The sequence below is a fragment of the Callithrix jacchus genome, chromosome 13, assembly GCF_049354715.1.
Source record: "Callithrix jacchus isolate 240 chromosome 13, calJac240_pri, whole genome shotgun sequence".
In the NCBI taxonomy this organism is placed as follows: domain Eukaryota; kingdom Metazoa; phylum Chordata; class Mammalia; order Primates; family Cebidae; genus Callithrix; species Callithrix jacchus.
This window is the reverse complement of record NC_133514.1, coordinates 110,444,173-110,468,973: the sequence shown is the minus strand read 5'-3', so window position 1 is coordinate 110,468,973 and position 24,801 is coordinate 110,444,173. Positions and strand designations below refer to the sequence as shown.

The following is a 24,801-nucleotide window of genomic DNA, read 5'->3' as shown; positions in this document are numbered from 1 at the left end:
GAGCAGACCTTATATGATCTGGCTTTTTGTTCCCTCTACACCTCCTGTCCTCCTGCTTACTAACTCTGCTTCCACCATACTGGCATCACTGTTCTGCCTGGAACATGCCTGGCAAGCTCCTAAGGCAGCCTCTTCACTGTAGTTGCTCTTCCTACATAGAATGTCATCCCTCATCTGGCCCCTAGCTGACTCTTCCACTTACTACAAGTGTGTGCACAAATCTTATCTCCTCCATAAGTCCTAATTTGACTATACTTAATACTGAAAACCTGTACTCATTTCTTCTCACTGTACCCTCTATGGCTTTTTCACATTTTCTTTTTAAAATCCACATCACTTAAAACCTTTTGCCATTATAAACTGTTAGAATGTCTATTAGTTCTTGTCAATTTTCTGTCACTGGGATGTAAGACCCATTGCATATTCTTTGTTTATTTAATGATGGCTCCTGTGCACCTAGAAGCATAACTAAGACATAATAAGTACTTGACAAATGATTATTGAATAAATAAAAAGTACTTGGACCCCCATTTATACTTCTTAGATAATTACAATAATCTAGAAATTCAATTAATAATTATTCAGATTTTCAAATTTATTAGCAAAATCCTTTTTATATTTAATGATTTATCATGTAAACTATGTGAGATGTATAGCACATATTAGGCAATATGACATATACAAGTATATGATTAATTATGCAAAATAATTATTTTAGTTTATCTTTAATTTTGCCTGTCATGTGTACAAAAACAAAAGAGAGACTGTGATGAAAATCTTTGACACTATTGCTTCTTTCTTCATTCCTCTATGTATTTAAAACAATGGTTTATCTAAATTTTCAGATTATTTTACTATGTGGAGAAAATTTCCAGGCAGATAACATATAATTCATAATTTCTGAGCACTTGCATATTTGAAAATACATTTATTACTGCACACGTAAATAAAAATTTGAATAACTACAGAATTCAGGAATCACAAGCTATTATTTTTCTCAATATTTTGTAGAAATCAATTCATTGCATTTAATATGATGAAGTGTAGTGCCACCCAGTCATTTCTTCCTTTACAGTTCAACCAATTTTTTCCAGATGGTGGTGGTGACATCCATGACATTCAACAATTTTATGAATTAAGATCTTTCCCCTCTGAATATGTAATTTCATACCCATAACCTATCTATATTTTGTTAGATATTCTTTCTTAATTTGGACACCATTTTCAGATTTTTAAGACCTGGTTTACCATTTTAAAAAATAATAATTTGATTTTCTATACGTTAAGTCTTTAGATCTGCCTTTTAAGATTCCTTTTTTCAGCCTAACATTGTTTTTATCAGTTACATGTCTTATTATAATTCTGGTCTTCCATTCAGGAGCATCAATCAATCTATAATCTGCAAAGTCTCTGTTCATATTTAATTTATATTTCCTTTTTCATTGCTCTTCTGGTTGTAGTGTTTCATTCTTTTATTTTGCATACTGCAAGAGTCTGAACTTTGGTGTCACAGTTGTGCCAGAGGGGTTATTATTCTTTACCTTGTGTTCTTATGTACATAGTGTCATGCTACATATAGATTGCTGAAGTGTCCAGCCTTCCTCCTCCGCAAAGCATAGAGTTGAGGTGATTGTTTTATACGTCTAGGATTTCTCAAAGCAGTTTCTGGAACATATATGGTGTGAAATATATTTCCAATCAGATATCATGTGCTTATTTTCTACAATTGTATACTGTTTCCTCCTAAGAGACACTTAGTAGACTCTGGATCAGGTCCATCAACTCTGTTACATCTATACACTAGCATATATTTCTTAAGGCTTTTGGTGAGCCAACGTTTCTTCCAAAATTTGCAGAACTTTCGCTATTTTTAAATCTTTTGTATTAAACTAACAGGGACCAGGAAGAGCAGCATTAGTTTTACTTGCCACATAATTGTGAGGTAAGTTGCCAAAATGCTATGGATGTAATTCATGCTGTCAAATGCATATTTTGCAAGGGTTGATACATGGGTGCTTGATGTGTTGCCACATAAACGCTAAATAGTTTTAGTTTTTAATGTGTTTTCTTTTTAGGAGGCTTCCATCAACCTAAGCAAATTAATGTGGAAACAGAAAACCAAATACTGCATATTCTCACTTACAAATGGGTGCTACATCATGAGTACATGTGGACATAAAGATGGGAACAACTGGTACTGGGGACTAAAAGAGTGAAGACAGTGGGAGCAGGGCAAGGGCTGACTTCCTGGGTACTATGCTCACTAGCAGAGTGACTGGATCATTTCTGCAACAAACTTCAGTGACACACACTTTCTCCTTGTAACATGCCTGCACATGTTGACCTGAAACTACAATAGAAGTTGAAAAAATAAAATAAAATTTGAAAAAATAACAAACCACTATGTTCTTATTTCTTGGTGGATGAATAAATATGTGGTTAGAGTAATTTTAAAATAATTCAGTACATTTTCAGAACTTGACTTTTTTATTTAGATCTAGACCTTAAAGTTAGCTGGAAGTGATGATACATGGTTGACTGAGTACTCTTATAGAATAGAAATACTTTAGGAAACTCTAGATGTCTTAGTATTTATAGAATAGATTATATTACACTACATCAGCACTGTTCCACTGTACAGCAAAACTTTTAATTTTTTTTCTATGCAGTCCCAGCTGGAAGACAGTGTAGCTTGCAACACTTCTGTTGCCTTCTTACACTTCTCTTTCTACATAGTTACTTCTTGTCATGAATTAATTACTTCAAATGTGGAGTCTCATGATACATATATGTAATAATAATGGCGAATCTTGACATTTGCTGTATTCCTCTTGCTTTCAAAATTCTATTTGTATGTTTCCCTCTGTGAACTAATAGGAAGAAGTAAAAATATTCCTAGATAATTTAATAATAAATTCACACAAATGGAAATAGAAAATTACTGCTAAAATTTTCTATACTAATAAATTTATTTATTATTACTTATTGATTTTTAGAACTCAGATTATATAAAAGAAGAATAATTTTATTCACTGTTTTGTCTTGATGACTCTATGAACCAGATATTTAAGAATCTGAAAATGGTGTCCAAATTAAGAAAGGATATCTACTTAGATACAGATAGATTATGGGTATAAAATCATATATTCAAAGAAGAAAAATGTTTGCCAATCATCACTGTTCTGAGTAATTCTAATCTATCTTAATTTCAATCAGAATCGTAAAAACGTGAAATCACTGAGAAAATCCAGAATGAATCCAAGTGCACTTACATTTTACAGAAGAAAAATTAGTACAATAAAATGCTATGCCACGCCTAAAACAAATGTGCAGTCTTTCCATGTAACCTTGATTATACATATTATAGTTCAAATAGCTGCACATAAAAACATGATGGAAATTTGAAACATCATCCTCAAAGCTTACTGATAAAGGTTTAGTAAGTCTGTTTGGAAAGATGAATAATAATAAATATAAAACACTATCTTACCTAAATGTCTACTGGCCTTACAGCTCAATATAATATATATTATGAGTTACAGTTTTCTGGCTTTCAAGTAGTAAAAGATGAAAACAAAAGTAATGTTCTATGCCAAAGAAAAACAAGGGAACATACATGGCATACCTACAATAATATAAATAAATATATCAATTTTTGTAAAAATGCATTGCCAATCACAACACTACCCTCTACAAGAAGACAAAATACAAACCCATGACAGAAGTATCTAAGATTAATTTATTACTAACAAATCACTTATATAGCAAAAGAGTACTCAAATGCAAGCATATTCAAATCTTTTATTGGTTTTATTAATCAAGGTAGTAGTTGAAGAAAACATACTGATATCTGGTAAGAATGCTCTGTAAATCTCAAAAGTTTCTGATTTGGTAGACTGATGCAAATAATTAAAATGTGCATATCAATATTGACTTAGATAGCTATCTTCTCAATAAACAAAGAACATGTCATTTAATAAATAGTTCAACATCTATCACTATAATTTACTTAATTAAAGTCTGACTCTCAAAGGAAAAAACCTATGAGTTACATATTCTTCAACCTCTATGATTAGGATGCACAGAATAATTGACTAGCATCATATGCTGTTTGGGTCTCAAAGTTGACTACTCATCGGATGATGAAAATAATTTGATTCTCCTCTTTTGCCTTAGCACTATTTTTTTAAATTGATCAATGACATTTAAAGTTATATGACATGCAATATGACTAGAGGCATACAAATTTTACTTTGAAAATGCAAGAAACCAATACTGAATGTATAGATTGGTCCTCAAAAAAAATGAAAATTCCTAACAATTATAGTAATTTGACAAATTTTTTAAGTCATGCATTACATACCAACTCTTAAATGTTCTTGGGATTCAAAGCAGACAATAAATTTTACTCCTGTGAAGCTTACATTACAGTTAGTGAGGTTATGACAGAAAATAACAGTAAACTTATATTAAATATTATAGAAAATGATAATGAGTACGTAAGTATAGCGTATTTGAAGTAATGGAGTCTATGGAAGATTGAGTAGAATAAAGGTGACCGAGTGTGTGCTTTGTGAAGGTGGACTGAAATCTTGATATTAAATATGGTGTTGATGGTAGGACCAATTGAGATGACATTTGAGAATATACTTTAAAGAATTGAGAAAGTTACACAGTGAGGAGTTCCAGGAGGTAACCACTTAAAAAAAAAAAGGCTTTGTGTTTGCTGCCTGGAATACTTCAGGAACTTCAAGTTGACCAGGGTAGCTGAGACAGAGAGAAAAGAGAGAACAATAGGATATAAGGGTAAAAGTTAAAGGTGTGGGTTTTCACATTAGGCTTTCAAGACCAAGGTAAAAAATTTGCTTTTTACTCTGAGTTAAAGCAGAAGCTGTACAGATTGGACCAAAGGAGTGATTGGGTCTGATTTATATTTTTTAAAATATCACTTCCTTTGTTGGGGGTATAGACTGTGAGGTGAAATTTAAAAAATCAAAAACCATTTTTAGGAGGAGACTGCAATAATCCATTTAACAGATGATGGTGAGTCAAACAAGAGAGTTAAAAATTCCTATGGGGAGAAGTGTCTACATTCTGAACATCTTTTAAATGTAGACTCAACAGGATATCATGATGTCGTATAACATGAGAAAGACTGGAAGGTGTGTGAGCCCATTTTTTATGGCGATACAGGTATATCTGGAGCTGGGTAACTTATAAGGAAAGAGTTCTATTCGGCTCATAGCTCTGCAGGCTGACTTGGACAGCACCGGCATCTGCTCACATTCTGGTGAGGCCTCAGGAAGCTTTTAGTCAGGATGGAAGGGCAGAGGCGCCAGTGTGTCATGTGGCAATGGAAGGAGCGAGAGAGAGAGAGAGAGAACCAGGCTCTTTTAAACAGTCAGCTCTCAGGTGAACTCAAAAAACAAGAACTCATTCATCAGCATGGGGAGAGCACCAAACCATTCATGATGGGGCTACCCACCCCCAAACCCAAACATTTCCACCAGATCCCACCTCCATTATCAGGGATCACATTTCAATATAAGCTTTGGAGAGGATAAACATCCAAACCATGTCAGAAGGTATGTTTAAGAAACTGAAATGATGGAAATCCATTCAAATAAGATGAGAAAAACAGTAAATAGAATAAGACTGTGAAAAAAGATTAAAAATCCAGTTTTGCTTTTGTTGAGTATAATAGGTCTCTTGGAAATCCAAATGGAAATGTGCAACAGGTAAATGCATAATAATATTATTAAAAGCTAAGATATTATTACATGTAGTCACCAAAAGTTAAGAGAAGCTGAGATACGGAGCTCTCCTGAATTAAGAATGTGGGAAGGAAAGAAAGTAAAGAGTGAGGGAGGGGAGACAACACCACGTAAAATCCGGGACAGGAAGTGAATCAAAAAGAGAGAATGAGAAAATCTGTCAAATATTGTTAAGAGGTCGTCTAAGATGAGAACTGAACATTGCCATTAGATTTAATGGCATGTAGGTTATAGGTGACATTTATGAGAGTAGCTTCTGTGGAATTGTGGAGACAAAAAAAGTGATAGAAATAGGATTGAGATAATGGAAAGAAGGAAACTGAAGGCATTGTTGACATATTTATACAACGTTTTGTAGCAAAAAAAAAAAAGGTGGGGGGGAATCAGAGAGTCAAAAATTGGTGATATTATGCAGGAGGAAATGACAGTTAATAGTAATGTTGCATTACAGAGCAAAACACACACACACACAGACACACAGAGTGGTAAGAGGAAACACACACACAGACACACACAGAGTGGTAAGAGGAAACACACACACAGACACACACAGAGTGGTAAGAGGGGAAACACACACACAGACACACACAGAGTGGTAAGAGGAAACACACACACAGACACACACAGAGTGGTAAGAGGAAAGAAAAGCATTTGGAGCAATGTCATCCATTTGGTGAGAGATATGTCTGTATATTACAAAGTAGGGGCATGTAGATCACACAGAACATTCATCTCCAAAGTCATAGGAAGGGAGGAAGGGATGTAGGTATAACTGTCATTAGGTGGGTAAATAAGGCTGTGAGAATTTGGGAATCATTTCTACCAACAATTTCGATTTTCTTCAATAGAGAAACTAAAGGCATCCACTGAGACTGAAGTGCTGGTATTTCAAGGAGAAAGAAGTGGGAAAATGGTTCTCTATTACACAGAAAGAGTAAAAGCCTAGGGAAGCAGAATATAATTGCCTGGCAGCATACTGGTATTCCTGGCATCCCAGGTCAGAATTTAAAGAAAGATGAAAGACAAATGATGATGATTTCCTGTTTTCTAGTCAAGTTCAGCTAAATGGGTAGATGAAGAATTAGCAGATGTAAACTTGGAAGCATTTTTTCAATGGAATATAGCAAAGCAAGGATGAGCAAATGAGTCAAGGTCGTATGAAAAAGAATAATGTAGAAGATTCACTATGGCATTATAGCTAGTTAAAGATGAATAAGGATATGAAACAGATAAAGGAAAGTGAGAAGGTAGTAATTTGTTGAGGAAATGAGTGATGCCCAAAGACTGTTTTTCAGAGTAATCAAGAAACTCAGGAGACAGTGGATGAAAATGTGATGTATTAAATTAGAATTTTGGAGAGGTGAGCTCACAGTGCACCTGAATGAGAAGTAGGTGGAGAATACACAAGAAGCACTGTTTGAAATGTTAGCTATTTTGTAGAATATTCTGCCACTCAACAGACATGTAACATCTCATGTAGAGTTTCTGGTACTTACAGACACCTAGTCAAAACAGAGATCCTCTCCTGTTAGGAAGGTACACAGTAATTCAGCATCTCGGGATAAAAGCACACCATGCATCTGTCTTACACATTTCTAGGAAACAAATATTTAGTACTCCTACAAACATCAAGTACGTTTGGGTTTATATTTTCTTGTCTTAAGAATTTCAGCTAACAACAATAAATAGCATGATTAATTTATAATGCCAAAAGTAATGGATTTTTTAAACTCTCTTCACAATAAATTTGATATTACTTATTTATTTTATTATTTATTTTTCTTGACACAGTGTCTCAATTTGTCATCCAGCCTGGAGTGGCAAGATCATAGCTTACTACAGCCTCTACCTCCTGGGCTCAAAAGATCCTCCTATCTTAGCCTCTCAAGGAGGTGGGACTACAAGTGCATTCCGCCATGCCAGGATGTTTCATTTTATTGTATATTTTCATAGAAACAGGGTCTTGAACGCTGGCCTAAAGGAATCCTCCTCCATTAGTCCCCCAAAGTCCTGAGATTACAGGCATGAGCCACCATGCCTGGCCTTTTATTTAAAAAAAATGATTTATGAAAAGAGGCAATCAAAGTGTATGTAGTAAAAGATGAAATAAAAATGTTTCAGAGAGCTATATGTAATTACATACATGTACATTCTAATTTCGTAATGCTTGGGTTGTCTTCTTTTCTTTTTACTGTTTATTATCTTTTAAACATATATTCCCTTTTGATATATATATATATATTTTTTCCCAGGACACTGGTCAAGGCAGAGATTTTTTTGAGTAAAACCTCAGAAGCACAGGCAACGAAAGCAAAAATTGACAGATAGATTAACCATATATATATACACATATATATGCACACATACGTATTATATATATTCCCTTTTGACCATATATTATATATATATTTAGTCAAAAAATATATATATATATCATATACATTTAGTCAAAAGGGAATATATGTTTGAAGAGAGAATAAACACTAAAAACTCCACATATATATATATATATATGTTTTTTTTTTTTTTTTGATGTGGAGTTTTCCTTTTGTTGCCCAGGCTGGAGTCAAATGGTGCGATCTCAGCTCACTGCAAACTTCACCTCTCGGGTTGAAGGAATTCTCCTGCCTCACCCTCGTGAGTGGCTAGGATTATACCATGCCCAGCTAACTTAGTATTTTTAGTAGAGATTGGTCTTCTCCATATTCGTCAGGCTGGTCTTGAACTCCCACCCTCATGTGATCCACCCGCCTCAGCCTCCAAAAGTGCTGGGATTACAGGCATAAGCCACTGTGCCTGGCAGAATATAATTTTATCTCCATATGTTATTTTGTTTTTCTTAAAGAGAGCCTCTGATACGTATGAGTTCCAAGTTCCATGAAAGCTGGATCTGCCCCTTTGTTTAGTGCTGATAAATTCAAATATATTAAAGTTTTAGCTCTTTTTGTCTCATATCCAAATGTAAATATTACTTCATATCTATGTTAAAGAAGATGGACCCTACCAAAAGAAAAATAACTTGAAATCGCCATTTGAAACACAAATCTTTTTACTTTTCATTTCTTGAGTTTCAAGAAAAATGTTTGCATTTAACAATTGGCTAACTTTAGGTACACAGATATTTTTAGATAAAGGACATTTTGCTTTTCTTCAGGTAAAAAAAGAATGTGTCCCCAAATAAATTATGTTTTCTTCATATTACACACAATATTTTATGGACCCTGAAATAATTTCCATAGTAAGTAAGCAATGATATTTTTACATCATTTTTTCTCTTATTCCTTTATTTGCAAGATCTTGCTAATTCAACTTGTATATTCACTCTCAGTATATGGTCTATAGGACCATATACTGAGTTGTATAATCTGGATGGTGTTTTTCTTTTCTCTCTGAAGGAAAAAAAAGCTCCTTTTGCAGGGTCTTCAAACGACCATGCCTATTGTTTAAAAAAAAAAAACAGATTGATAGTGTTAATAATTCAATATTAAAAACCCAGAATGAGATAATGTGAAATGAATGAATGTGGGAAAAAAATAAAATGCCAAATGATCTGCATGAAACAGTGTGGAGCTGTGATGTGACACTGAAGTGGAAGAGAGAGCAGGACAATGCCACCTGCGGAAACCAAGTTTTCAGATAAAAGAGAAAAATAGCTCTTTATCTCACAAATACTTCATTCTTCACAAAAAATCGAGTATAAGATTTTCTTTGCACTTATTTTCCTAAAATATTCTATTTGTATGATTTTAAACAAAAAGCACAAGAAAATGAAGAAAAGAAAGGAGAGCAAGAAGTGAATGAAAGCATCCCTTCCAGTACTACTTGGATTTTATGATCTTGAAATATATACTTTCATTTAATTACATAGAAGAAAATGTTAATAGCAGAGTAAGATCAAATCTACTATGAGTAAAATTCTTTCCATCAGTCACAGAATTTATCAGTTCTTTCTGGCCAGGCGTGGTGACTCACACCTATAATCCCAGCACTTTGGGAGGCTGAGGTGGGCAGATCACCAGGTCAGGAGATCGAGACCATCCTGGTGGCTAACAGGGTGAAATACCATATCTATTAAAAATGCAAAAAAAAAATTAGCCAGTTGTGGTGGCAGACACCTGTAATCCCAGCTGCTAGGTAGGCTGAGCTGGACGAAATTGCTTGAACCCAGGAGGCGGAGGTTGCAGGGAGCTGAGATCTCACCACTGCACTCCAGCCTGGTGACAGAGCGAGACCCCATCTCACACACACACAAAAAGAAGTCATCAGTTCTTTCCACAATACCGTACATGCAAACTACTTAAAGAAACAGTAACGTATTAAAACATAGTATAATATACTCAATTTTAAATACATTTTCATAAAACGTTCAACATTTGCATCTACAGATTAAGAAATCAAGTTCTATATACTTCATTAACATTTTTGTTAAGTGTATTATCAAATATTGATGATGGTCAGTAGGAAGCTGGCAAAAGAAACAGCACGGGCATATTTCCACACCATGAAGAGACCACAGATGGTGCCGAAAAGCATGAAAGCAGCCAGTGTCTTTCATTTATGGAGTCTGTCTTTTTCCTGGCTTCTGTGTTCTCCCCTAAGATAGCACTGGCAGAACTGTTTGTTTGGATACTATAGCAGAAGCCAGAAGATGTGTCCAAGTTGTGATAATGGCAATGGTATTTTTATACTTGAGATGAGTTGACATTTCACTTAGTATGCCAATAATCAAAGTAATGTATCTTCATGAGCCTGAAAAAAACTGTCCTTCTTGTCTTTTATTTAATATTTTGCAACCATGAACTCACCTTCCTCTATGACCTCAGTACATATTGGTGGGTTATAAGATGTGTATAATGTCAGACAGGTCTAAAAACTCTAAGACTTAAATGCACAATCAAAGATTACATTTATGCAGCCCCCAATTATCTGTACTAATGCCATTAAAACATGGAATTGATGAAATCCATAGAGAAACCATCAAACTTTATTTTAGCCATTAGTTTCAACCACCTCCTACACCTCAACTTTGTAAGAAACCATAAAAAATATTTAATAATGTTACTGAGCAGTAAAGAGTCCCACTTCCCTTCCCAACCTATTAATAAACAATATCAGGAACCAAAGGTGAACAACAAAGATAAACCAAAAACAAATGACTTGATGAACCATGCAGAAAATAAACTTTGAGTGATATCTTTTTTTCCCCACAGAATGCGCTGAATATAGTGAGTATTTAAACTGTGTCTAGGAAGGATCTTATTCTTTCAAGAAAGACAAGATAAATTAGCACTTTATTTTTTAAAAGGCCTCCAGATACCATTCATTTATCTCAAGGATCTTTAATTTAGAATCAGTGTATCTGCTGACATACTATGCAAAACTCTATAGCGTTGTAACCCAGCTGGAATCCCTTCTTAATGTAAGTGTGTGACTCAAAAATAGTTCTGAATCAATTCTACATAGCAATCATGGTGCTGTTCAAAATGATTTAAATGTCGTTGACTTTGGACTTTGTTCCAAAGCTAATTTAAGAACCATGAACAAGGTATTGCACTGTATCATATTCAAACTTTGTCACTGACACAAAGGTAATTTTCAGTTGCCTGAATTCAGATTATTTTTTCTGAAACCTTATGAATGAAAGAAACACTATGGCAGAACGGAAAAACCACACACTTTAGGGATAGCCTTCTGAATTCTTGTTCTGCTAATCATTGAGCCTTGGTTTCATCATCTGAAAAAAGTAGACAATATTTACATTAAAGTTTTGTCCTGAGAGACTTGTTAGAGAGTATTGTAATATAAATATATTTGGCACATAATAAGCACTTCATAAAAGTTAATTTCCCTTATTCCCTTCCAACAATAAAGTTCACATTTAAGTAGAAAAGCACTCTATCAATAGTACATTAATATAAGGAGAAAATTTTAAATATATATTTGATAAAATATCCTGAAGAAAATAATGATTTTCTAATTAATTCATATAGTAACACTCTTAACTCTTGACTCCTGCAAATTACCAAGTTTAAAGAGGAACAGTTATTTTCTTGTATATATTTAATTATTTTAGAGGTTGTCTGGTTTCAGGAGATGTTATACTAACACCACAGCAGGTAATATTATAGGCTTCTGTACCTTGGCCCAAAAGGATGAAAACAAAGAAATCTAGCTTCTTTCTCTGTGATAGTGAAAGGTATAGACAGCCACTTAAACTCTTCTCCACTTAACTTATGTTTTAAGGCCTTATAAAAACAGAATTGCTTGAGCTATCAGGATGTTAGAATGTCAGCTGATATACATTCACTGAAATTCATCATAATATCATATATTAGTGACAACATTATTTGTAGAACTTACTTATTCACTCATAAGTATATGTACCTCCTAGTAAGCTAAAGTACACTATACTATCACAATGTAGAAAAAAATGATGCAGAATTACCAAACTTTTAGAAAGTTTCAGAATTTAAACTTGACAATATTATTTTGTTGAATTTAGAAGGTAAAGGAAAAGAAATGTTGTACTTAAGCAGATGTGTTCTCAGATATAATTCAGTGGTATGGGGGAATTTGAATCTGAAATAGGCAGAAAAGAGAGAAAAATGTATAGGTAGCAGACAAAATGCAATTAGAACCAGCTTGGAAAATCTTTCCTGTACAAATATTCCAATGCTCTTGATGGCTACACTTTTAATTGTAATATTTAAAATTTTCTTTGAGGGAATTTTTTCCCAATATCATTTTACTTTGGTTAAAAACTAATGTGGAAGGGAGAGCAAGTGAAACAAAAAAAGTATATTTAAATAAGTATATTTGTTCGGGATTTTACTTTTCTTAGAAATATCCCTTTTGTCAAAGGTTCATTTCTTCTTCTTGGCTAACTTTAAATAATTTTCTGCATTTCATGAAGTCAAATGTGAAAATGTAACAATTTCTTCATATTGACTGTAGCATACGCCTGCTGACTCAGACTCCCTGTTCACTATTTAAATCTCCTAATAGGCGTAAGGGAATCAAGGTAATAGATTAGCATGTTTGAACCACAGCCTTACTGTGTAGGACTTAATATTGTCAAACAATTAAATTAGAGGCTATTGGAAATCTATTATTTTCAGAACACATTATTTGGTAACAAACTTCAAAGCCATTTTCCCCATGAAAATATGTAATGGTATATTGACTTTAAGCGAAAAATAACAATTTTTTTTAAAACAGAAAAGGAAAATACAGACGTGGGAAACTGTTACACGATTGAAAACGCATGTAACTCAAGTCTCACAAGGAAAGGAAAGAATGAGACACATACCATATTTGACCTGACAATAGCTGAGAATCTTCCAAAATTTACAGGGTGCTATAAAAGTTGGTGAAGGTATGCCTAAGGTCAGCACTTTTCGAGATTTTTACTACACAGATTTTATTCCCTGATTGAAAAATAAAAATTTACAAATATACATGAAAAGAGCTCTGAAAATCAACCTTAGTTGGATTTCTTCAAAAGCACATTCTGATATTAGGATTCTAGTGCAGGTTCTTTGTTTGGGAGGTAAAACTAGAAAACATAGAGGTGAGATAAAAAGGAGAGAAAGTTAATGTGTTTTTAAAGCTCTTTGTTACATTGTATGAATGGAGATAAATTCCACTGGGAAACTCTAAGAATCACTTAAAAAGTGCTTCAGAGATAATCTACTAAATTTCCACACAATTCTTGGAAGGGCTCTAATTTTCTGGGATCTTGGCCTGGCCAAAATGGGCAGCGTAAAGAAACCCAGTGGCAAGAGAAAGTCCCCAAAGACTAAGGGGATGGGATTTAGACATTTGGGTACCCTCTGAAGAAGCTGTGGGTAATCTGGGTGGATCATCAGTAGCAATTGATACATCAACCAAATGTCTAATTTACATCCTAATTCAATCAAGGAAATTTCAGCATTTACTGGATGTTTGATGTCATTAAGGAATTAGCATTAGTTTTATGTGACATACATGGTTAGGTAATATAAAAACAAGTTTATTTATTTATTTAAAGAGGGTCTCACTCTGTTGTCCAGGCTAGATTGCAGTGGCCTGATCATCACTCACTACAGCCCCAATCTCCTAAGCTCAAGCAATCCTCCTGCCTCAGCCTCTCAAGTCGCTGGGACTACAGGTGCAAGGTCTCACTATGCTTCCCAGGCTGGTCTCAAACTCCTGGGCTCAAGTGACTCTCCTGCCCTATCCTCCCAGAACCCGAGAATTATAGGTGTGAGCCACCTCTGCTTGGCATAATAGGTGTATTTAAAAATATACATAATGAAGTACTTGAGAATAAAATATTATATGTGTGGTTTTACCTCAAAATATATTAAAAAGATGGGAGAAGGTTGGCAGAATTGATGAACTAAATTGTGAAGAGTTGACAATTACTTAAGACGTTTTTTTTGGTACATAAGGTTTTATAATAAAATTATCTTTAGTTTTGCATATATTTGAAATTTTCCATAATGAAATTTATTATTTTAAATAAGAAAAAAGGAGAGAGATATCGGTGGCTCACAAAAACCCAATAATTTAGGGCGGCAAAGCATATCTGGTTAGAATTTTGAAAACTCCATAGCCCCTTATAACTGTTGGTGTCGAACAGTTAGACACCATAATTAATTCCAATATAAAAATCATTTAAACTAGGACAATAACTTTGAAGAAAATTTAGTTTCAAATATGAATATTAATCAATACTAATTGAAATTACAATGGAAGTTAATCACTTCATAAAGTTACTTGAAGTTATAGGAGATAATAGCATGATGCAAATAAATCAAATGCAGGAATTATACAAATTTCTATGGACCTTATAAGTGTCTCTTCAAAATTCTGATATTTACTAGACAACCTGCAATTGAGCAGTTGTCTTCTTATAGATTCTTTTTTTAAGAAGCCATGCAATGTTTAAAAAACTAGATCCTAACATTGAATAGAGTAATATAATAATTTAACTGTGAAACAGTAAGAAAGTTCAGTTCTCAATTGTCTAATAATTTCACAGAATATAATTTAGTCATTTAGAAAACCTCCCAAAGTACATTTTACATTTTTTACCAAAAAAGTACAGTTAGACTGAACTGTCTACAAGTTCTAGCTAATTTATATGGTTGTCTAGTTACAAAGAAAAATGTAGACCCTGGCATGAGAATGTTTCTAAAATCAGTGTATAAATCAAAACAAATATAGAATTAAATATGAATTATCTGTAAAACTATTAAATCCCAATATCTTAAAAAATTATCTCTGTATTATATTTATGATTTTTGCTAAATAAGTAGATTATGGCTGATCGTGACCCTGCTTGGGGAAAATGGTTAACTCTGTGGGATCATGAATATGTTAAGTTATTTCACTATAGTAACCATTTTACTGTTTATATGAATTGTATAAATAATGTTTTGTATCTTAAATATATACAATAAAGTTTATTTTTAAAAATGGAATATCCTGGCCAGGTACAGTGGCTCATGCCTGTAATCTCAGCACTGTGGGAGGCCAAGGCGGACAGATCACCTGAGGTTGGGAGTTCAAGGCCAGCCTGATCAACATGGACAAACCCAGTCTCTACTAAAAATACAAAAAAATTAGCCAGGCATGATGGGGAATGCCTATAATCCCAGCTACTTGGGAGGCTGATGTATGAGAATTGCTTAAACCCAGGAGGCGGAGGTTGCGGTGAGCCAAGATGGTGCTATTGCATTCCAGATCCTGTGGCAGGAAGGTCCTTGGTTACCTGCTCCCTGTAGGGAATCCATGAGCCCCACATTGGGAACCAGAATGTAGGGAGCCATCCCTACAACGCCCGTGGGTATCCTGAGTTTGGTGGCAATAAAGGAATGACAAAAAAAAAAAAAACAGATTAAGAGAGATAGTGGGACCAGGAGGTGATCACTTATTACTCTGGAGGAGGCAATGAAGGCCCTGAACTCTGATCATCCACATTATTTATTGGTTACAATTAATTTGATCTACAGGGCAGGAGTGGAGTAATGGTGGGGAGTGGGTGACGTGATGGAGTGAATCAGTGAGCCGGAACTGAATCAGTGAACTGGAACTGGTGTGTCATTCTAAGGATGATAACAGTGGTGGTTTGGGAGTTTTACAAAACGAGAACATGTGGTTATCTTTAGCTTATTATCTATGTGCTGTGCAACTGATGGAATGCAGATCTTACAACGAGCCTACAAGTCTGGCTATGTCATAGTGCTACAAAGGGATTTTACATCCTTGAGCAAAATGTTTATGGTAACAGAGTCTACATCACCCTGCACTGAAACATGAGGTCTTCCTCCTCAGAGGCCTCCTGCGGCCTTCCACAGTTTGTTGTTCCTCATTTATATGTTACTCATAAGCAATGTATGTAGGCACTCTGTAAGTCCTTTCTCCTTTGCTGCTTTTCCACACTCCCTGTACTCATTTTTTTCCCCATTTCTGAACACATTGTTGTCCAACTATAGGCTACCTTTTCTAACTACCCTGGTAATGTTGGGGTTCAGGGGAGCCCTCATCTTTCCTGAGAGGACATTTCTCCAGGTTCTTGGTCTATCCCTCCCTCTCAAGAATGAGACAGGAGACCACAGTGCAGTGTGCTTGTAAAGTAAAATATGGGACTCAAAAACTGGTTGCAGAAAGTGATTTACTTAGATAGAGAAAGAGAAAAAGGAGGAGAAAGGAAGAAACAGCTAGCTCTCACACTGAGTGAGAGAAAGAAAAGCTGTTCTCACACTGAGTGAGAAGGCTTCCTAGAGGGGAAAACGAAAGAAGGAAATCTCCTCTCACACTGAGTGAGGGAATCGAGAAAGATGGAATCCAGGAGAGGAAAGACAGCTTCTACACTGAGTGAAAGGGAATTGAGAGAGAGAGAGAGAGAGAGAGAGAGAGAGAGAGAGAGAGAGAGAGAGAGAGAGAGAGAGAGAGATGGAGTTTAGGAGAGGAAAAGCAGCTTCCACACTGGGTGGAAGGGGACCCCAGAGGGGGAGAATCCAGGAGGGAAAAGAGAGCTCCCACTCTGTGGGAGGGGATTCCAGAGAGCTGGAAACCAGTGTGGGTGAAGGAGCAGGGGAATTCATCCTGGGAGAAATTCTTACCTCCCAAGTTCCTCTAGCCAATGAGAGGAGTTCCTTTAAACATCCACTGGGGTGACTGACTCTTCGTTTCTTCCCGCACCCACGAAATTTTAAAATAAACCATTAAATCTCCCGGATGGAGAGAGATTGGGGGTGGTGCATGGCACTCGGAAGTTCTTGTCCTTAAAACTACGCCCCCTTGTGTACCCAGTAAGAGAATATATTCCCTCAGTAACACTATGCAACTATGAGAAATGAAATATAAGTGGAAACAATCTGTGAAAATCTCACTTTAATTTATTTTAAAGGTAGCACCTTTGACCTAGACTTTTGTTTTTATTCATGTCCATTCATGCAGATGGCAACAGAGTCCAAAGGGAAGGAAGACAATTAAAATGGAAGGAAGACGGAGCCATCGAAAACCAGGTGGAGCGCAGTCACTACATGAGCCTAGACTGAGAGAATGTATATGGGCAGATATAAGTGGCTATTTCATTTCATGTATTCTACTTAGGATCTCTCCGTTATAAAACTTTGGCTTTTAGTCAAATAACACAGACCAGTAAGAAGTAAGGTTGGAAGATGGGAATAACTAGGAGCAGTAGGAATAGTAAGTTCAAATTCCCGAGACAGCAACATTTTGACACAATTGAGAAATAACAAGGAAGAATCACAAGAGAGAATAAGAGTGAGAGTTGCAGGAGGTCAGAAAAGAAACAGGGTCCAGTTCATTTTTCTTTTTTGGGGACATAGTTTTACTCGTCATCCAGGATGGAGTGCAGTGGCATGCCACTGCAACCTTTGCCTCCAGGGTTCAAGTGATTCTCCTGCCTCAGCCTCCTAAGTAGGTAGGAATACAGGTGCACACCACCAAGCCTGGATAAATTTTGTATTTTTAGTAGAGATGGGGTGTCACCATGTTGACCAGGCTGGTCTTGAACTCCTGACCTCAGATGATCCACCCACTTTGGCCTTCCAAAGTGTTGGGATTACAGGCATGAGCCACTGCGCCTGGCTCAATTCATTCTTCCAATTTTAATATTACTCTATCTTAGATTTTAGAGTACCTGCAATACTTGTTAGCTATCTTAAGGAATTTCACTCCAAATATTTGAAAATATCATTAAAGGTACCAGAACAGAAGAACATAAGCCAACTTATATTGTGAAAGGGTGGCTTTGGTCACTCTGTCGAAAGTAGACTGTAGGAAGGCAAGGAAGATACAGGGAGATAAATCAGGACAAATTACAATAAAATAAAATTGTGTATTACTTGAATTGGGTTGCTAGCTGTGAGTGAGTATGGTCATAGTGCAAAAGTTGTTGGAAAGATTTAAAATTTAAATGTATTTTAAAGCAGAGTCATTAAGAAATTCTAATGGTTTGGATATAGACTGTAACAAAAAGCAATAACTCAAAGATGACCCCAAGTATTTTAGCTTGAGTTCCTAAAAAGATGAAGTTCATATTGAGGGCAAAATAAGTAATATCTGGGGCAGGATAAAATATTTAGTATACTTAGTCTGGGACATGTTAAGTTGTATGTGTTAGACTTCCAAGTTATTTGAATATCTATTGCATAACAAGTTGTGTAAATAAATGCAAAGTATAGAGGAGGTTCAGGCTGGAGACATCGATTCATATCTTAACGTTTTATGGTATTTTTTTTTTAACTTTTATACTAGATGAGTCCACAATGGATTTGGTGAAGACTGAGAAGTGAAGCAATCTAAGGGTCAAATTTTTGATAAACCATTATTTAGCTATTGAGAGTTTAGAAGGAACTAGCTGAAAAGAGAGAAGAGCTGGTAAGCAGATGAAAACCTAGAAACATATGAATCATGAAAACAACTAGAAGAAAGTAATTCAAAGAGGAAGGGGTGACCAATTGTGTGAAACGAAAATTTGCTGGTGCAGAAGAGACAAGAAGGAAGTGCTGGAGCAAACTGAGTGAACTGGAAGGTGGAGATGGTGATCGAGAACACACATGGTCAGTGCCCAGCTACAAATCGTAACAGGAGGAGTGGCAGAGAGGCTGATGTGGTCATAGGTGCTTGTGCAATGTCTTTTCAGATTTCTTTCTTTGTCTTCAGTGAAATAGGAAGCAGTAGAAACTGCTGAATCAGGTTGTGGTAACATGTGAATGTGTTAATGTTCTGAGGAAGTAAATGAAGTGAGTAAAGTCCATGTGAGAAGGAAATAAGAAGTCCTTGAAATCTCACTTGGATAGTAAATTAAATGGGTGATGACTTTTAAATCTTTTGGCCAATGCCCTCAAAAATAATTTTTAAAATGATGGGGTTTTTGTTTTACATTTTAAATTAATGTTTATAATCTCTCATTGTAATACTAAACATTGCAGATTATGTTATTTATAGAGTAAATATAACATTAGATAATATGTTACATTACCCTTTTATATGAATCCAGTAAAATCTAAATAATTATCACAATTTTTATCTATAACTATTTAAAAAATATGTAAACAGTCATTTTTAACATTTACAAAGTAACTTTTTTTATACTTTGAACTTGCATTTTCTGTCTACGTTTGCTACTACATCATATATCTCTGTAAAAAGAAAATATATTACTTGAATTGCATTTTATTCATCTCCTGTGACCATACAGTTCTAACTGTCCTAATTGTCTAGTAAGAATAGAAATGTTTGTTCAATCTTTTCTGTACTTATTATTATATAATTGAAAAAATAAACACAAAAGTATTTTATACTTTAAAAAGTCATTAAGCAAAAGCAAATTTATACTGATTGCATCTCAGTTAGATGTTTATTCTTTTCAGTTACTTCATTTACCATGTGAGTAAAGATTGATTACTTACTGCTAGAATTAGAAAGTCTTCACTGAGAATTAAAACCATGAGGAAAAAAGTAAGTTGAGCTCCTAATAAATGAAGTTTACAAAAGATAAACATACAAGTGCTTTATTTAGAATGCGGGCCACAGCACTGCACTTATTATGGGAATTAAATAACTAGAAGACAAGTAACTAATGGAAGAGAGTGAGCAGAAGGCTTAGATCCAAGTAAAGCAATGGGTAATATTTTCCACTATTCAATATACTTTTTGTAAATGTTAATGGAAATGTTCATTTTCACATTTGATTAACTGTTCTAGAAACTTGGAAACAATTACTTACTGCTAGCGCATATACATTATTTTTCAAAATTGCAACACTGACTTATTGGAAGTTTTACCTGCTTTTAAGTCATGAAAAATATGCAGTTGCAACGCAGACTTAATTATGGGTTGAATGAATGCATTCTCCAAGCTTTTTCTCATTGCTGAGCTGCAGAGAGGAAAACTTCTTGGCAGACTGGTATTTCTCAACATCGTTTTTACAATTCCTGAATGCCCTAAATCTGAGGTAGAAAGTGACTCCAATGCCTGGTAGAGAGTCTATATGAACGCCAGCACCGCTGGCTGCAGCGTTCCTCTGCATGTTTCCTTTGCTTGTTCTCTCAGGACTTGTCTTCCAGTAACTATGTCAATGAATGGAGAATAGAAGAGACAATTTCACTAAATAAAATATTATCACTCACTTCACCCAGTTCTAGAATCAGAGTAAACTCGGAACATTATTCAAACAGACTAAAATGTTCAGTTTCTGATGCTGTGAGTGGCCTTTAAAAGGAATGTTTATAAGACAGTTTTTATTAATGCCATTTCTTTATTCAATAAGGCTCTCCTGATACCAGTTCTTGAACTATACATTTGTTTGGAATCCCAGAGGTTTTTACATTCTACTAACATTTATGATTTGTGAGAGGTAAGCCTTTCTTCTGTAAGCTGGAAAAAGAGTGTTTGTGAAGGGGAGAGGAGAACTGCCATAACTGCAATAATCTTTCTAGGAGATTAGTTTCAGCAACTAGTATATGTGGAAGATTTAAAGACTATCCATGAGTAAACATTCCTTTGCAAGATACCCTATTCCTTGAGGGGCACGCATCATGCACAGGAAAACCACAGGATCTGGGAAACGCAGGATGACTCAACTTCCAACAGAGTTAATCAGTGGAGTAGTCATGAATTTCGATGTGCTCAATTAAACTTTGTTGCAAAAATCATGATAAAGACTTTTTCCATTCTATCTGTATAGTCTGTCTTTTAATGTTACAATTTATGTTTTATCCATATAATTTTCCCTTCATTGAACAGATACACTTCCCTTACTATCTTGAATTGAATGCTTCTTTCATTTATTGCTGGTTTCATTGGCATGGGAAAATGCTAAATGTAAGTTTTATTGGATACACACAGACACATATACACTTTGATTGTTGGTATGTTTTGGCTTCCTTTCTATCTTGCTGTGTTTTGCATAATCTAAGGGATCCTCTCTCAGGTAGCAACACCTGACTCAGCAAAAAGGGATGCAAAGTCTTTGATGTGATAATTACCTAGGAAAGTAACAACAGGATAAATGTGTCCAGGCACACAAGTATCTAGAGCACGGTCCCCAACCCCTGGACCACAGAGTAGTAACAGTCCATGGTCTGTTAGGAACGGGGCCACACAGCAGGACATTAGCAGAAGGCAAGCGAGCAAAGCTTTATTTGTATTTTCAGCCGCTCTGCATCATTCACATTACTGCCTGAGCTCTGCCTCCTGTCAGATCAGTGGTGGCATTAGATTCTCGCAGGAGTATGAACCCTACTGTGACCTGCACATGCACACCCCCTATGAGAGTCTAATGCCTGATGATCTGTCACTGTCTCCCATCACTCCCAGGTGCGTCCATCTAGTTGCAAGAAAACAATCTCATGAGTCCCACTGATACTACATTATAGGGAGATGTGTAATTATTTTATTATATATTACAATGTAATAATAATAGAAATAAAGTTCACAATAAATGTAATGCACTTGAATCATTCCAATACCATCTCTGCTTCCATCTGTGGAAAAACCATTTTCCAAAAAACCAGTTCCTGGTACCAAAAAGGTTGGGGACTGCTGATCTAGAAGATGACATGGCTGGCTTCTTCAAGTATCCCTGTGAGAAGGGGCACCCAACCAGCCACAAGCATTGTTAAGGACAATAAATAAAAACATTATATTTTGGGTTGATTTGTTACCCTGCTTTTCTTGTCATGAGGAAACAAGAGATATGCCTTTGTTTCTGTATCTGCATCAATATTCTTCTGTTTTGCATGTAAGCACAATTAAAAGCAGTATACACTCTCTATATCAAATATTCTTATAATAGTTCACAGTATTTTTTCATTGTGATCCTCCTCATACAATAAAACTGACAAATAATGAAGTAAACATTCAGCTCAACCTTAAAGCGGCGGTAGAGGAGAAAAATGTGCTATAGAATATTGGATGGTAATAATATAGAAGAAAAGATTGATGAAATAAATTAGAATATAAAGGTAGAATTGATCAATAAATTTTAGATTACTATCTTTGACAAAAAAATTGAACACACTCAAACTCAAAGCCCCTTACTTCAGTTATATCCTTAAGATACCCACCTTCAATCCTGTAGTGTTACAATGCAGCATGCATACCTGCTAGGGTGAAGAATTCTTTCCAACTAGCATTTGAGTGCAAGCAGTCTTAAAATCTTGTGTTTCTATATTACACTATTCCCTAAAATTATCCTCCGAAGTACACTTTTGCCAGAGGAAAGCATGAAATAATGGTTTTCATCAGAAGAAATCTCCAGAGACCTCTCCATAGAGTGCCCACAGAGGAAGAGACGGCTGGCAGGCCACCTTGGCAGTGACAGCAGTTAATCCAATAGATGCAATAAAAAAACGAAAAAGGGGATACCACCACCAATTCCACAGAAATACAAACTAAAAAAAGCAGGAGTTGCAATCCTAGTCTCTGAAAAAATAGACTTTAAACTACAAAGATCAAAAGAGACAAAGAAGGGCATTACATAATGGTAAAAAGATCAATGCAACAAGAAGAGCTAGCGATCATAAACATACACACCCAATACAGGAGTATCCAGATACATAAAGCAAGTTCTTAACAACCTACAAAGAGACTTAGACTCCCACACACTAATAGTGAGAGACTTTAACACTCCACTGTCAATATTAGACAGATCAATGAGACAGAAAATTAACAAGGATATTCAGGACTTGAACTCAGATCTGGACCAAGCAAATCTAATAGACATTTACAGAACTCTTTACCCCAAATCCACAGAATATACATTCTGCTCAGCACCACATCACACCTACTCTAAAACTGACCACATAATTGGAAGTAAATCACTCAACAAATGCAAAATCTTGTGGCGCTTCCTCAAGGAAATTCAATAGAAATTCCATTTGACCCAGTAATCCCATTACTGGGTATATACCCAAAGGATTATAAATCATTGTATTATAAAAACACATGCACATGTATGTTCATTGCGGCACTGTTTACAATAGCAAAGACCTGGAAACAACCCAAATACCCAACCATGATAGACTGGACAGGGAAAATGAGGCACATATACACCATGAAATACTATGCAGCCATGAAAGAGGATGAGTTCATGTCCTTTGTAGGGACATGGATGAACCTGAAAACCATCGTTCTCAGCAAACTGACACAAGAACAGAAAATCAAATACCACATGTCCTCACTCATAGGCGGGTGTTGAACAATGAGAACACATGGACACAGGGAGGGGAGCATCACACACTGGGGTCGTTGAGGGGGGGACTAAGGGAGGGACAGTGGGGGGTAGGGAGTTGGGGAAGGATAACATGGGGGAAAATGTCAGATATAGGTGATGGTGATGGAGGCAGCAAACCACATCGCCATGTATGTACCTATGCAACAACCCTGCATGTTCTTCACATGTACCCCAGAACCCAAAGTGCAATACAATATATATATTTTGAAAAAAATACAAAAATTTGCCAGGAGTGGCAACAATTACCTGTAAACCCAGCTACTCGGGAGGCTGAGGCAGGAGAATCCCTTGAACCAGGGAGGCAGAGGTTGCAGTGAGCCGAGATCATGCCATTTCACTCCAGCCTGGGTGACAGACCGAGACTCTATCTGAAAAATAAAAATAAACATGGGTTCAATCATCCCAGTGTCAACACTGGAAGACAAAAATCTAAGGGCAAGTCATTTTCACCCAGTGTTCCACAGCAAGACAAGAGGGGAAATAATAACGGAGCTGATGCAAAGGATTTAGGAGATACTTCTCAGAAAAGGGGAAATAGGGCATTTAACTTGTTTGAACAAATTAAAAGGAGATTGTTCACAAGTGAAAATAAATTTATTCCTCAAATAACAAGAAGTCAATAGAAAAGTAAACCCAGAAACATACAACAGCTGTAACAACACAACACAATAATTAGTTCCAGTCAAAACTCGTGATTGTGCAGAAAAGAAAAAGCAATCAATGATTACTACATGGCGCAACAAAATAGCATGTTCATAATCAGATTAATACAAACACTGAACACTGTATAGCAAAGTAAAATAGAGCAAAGATGATATGTACTAGCTCGCATGGGTACAGCCACCTCTTGTTTCAGGCTATATCACTCTGATTATTCAGAGCAAGAGTTGAACAGGGTGATTAAGTATTTTGACCATCCTCTCAGAAGCACAATTCTGGCAAGTGTGGGACCAGCATAAAAAGATGCATGTACAGCAGGTACGGCAGAGCTATAGTGAAGAAGCCTATTATTTATCTGAAAAATTAGTTATTAGGCATTGACTAAAACTGGAAAATTAAGATATTTCTATATAAGCATGCTATTTTAAAAATTTATCCAGAAAAAGAAGCTGGGCACACTGATTCATACCTGTAATCCCAACTTTTGGAGGCCAAGGTGGAAGGACTGCTTTCCCAGGAGTTAGAGACCAGCCTGGGAAAAATGGTGAAACCTCATCTCTACTAAAAATACAAAAAATTAGCCTGGCAAGGAGGCATACACCTGTGGTC

At 35.7% G+C, this 24,801-nt stretch overlaps 1 protein-coding gene across 1 annotated transcript in view; it reads right to left on the bottom strand.

Moving 5' to 3' along the window:
* LOC128929388 (uncharacterized) overlaps window positions 1-24,801 on the bottom strand; it is a 200,703-nt gene that overhangs the window by 32,064 nt on the left and 143,838 nt on the right. The window contains exon 2 of the mRNA XM_078346977.1: window positions 23,779-23,900. The gene's annotated coding sequence lies outside the window, so the exon portion shown is untranslated. The remainder of the gene's footprint in view (window positions 1-23,778; window positions 23,901-24,801) is intronic.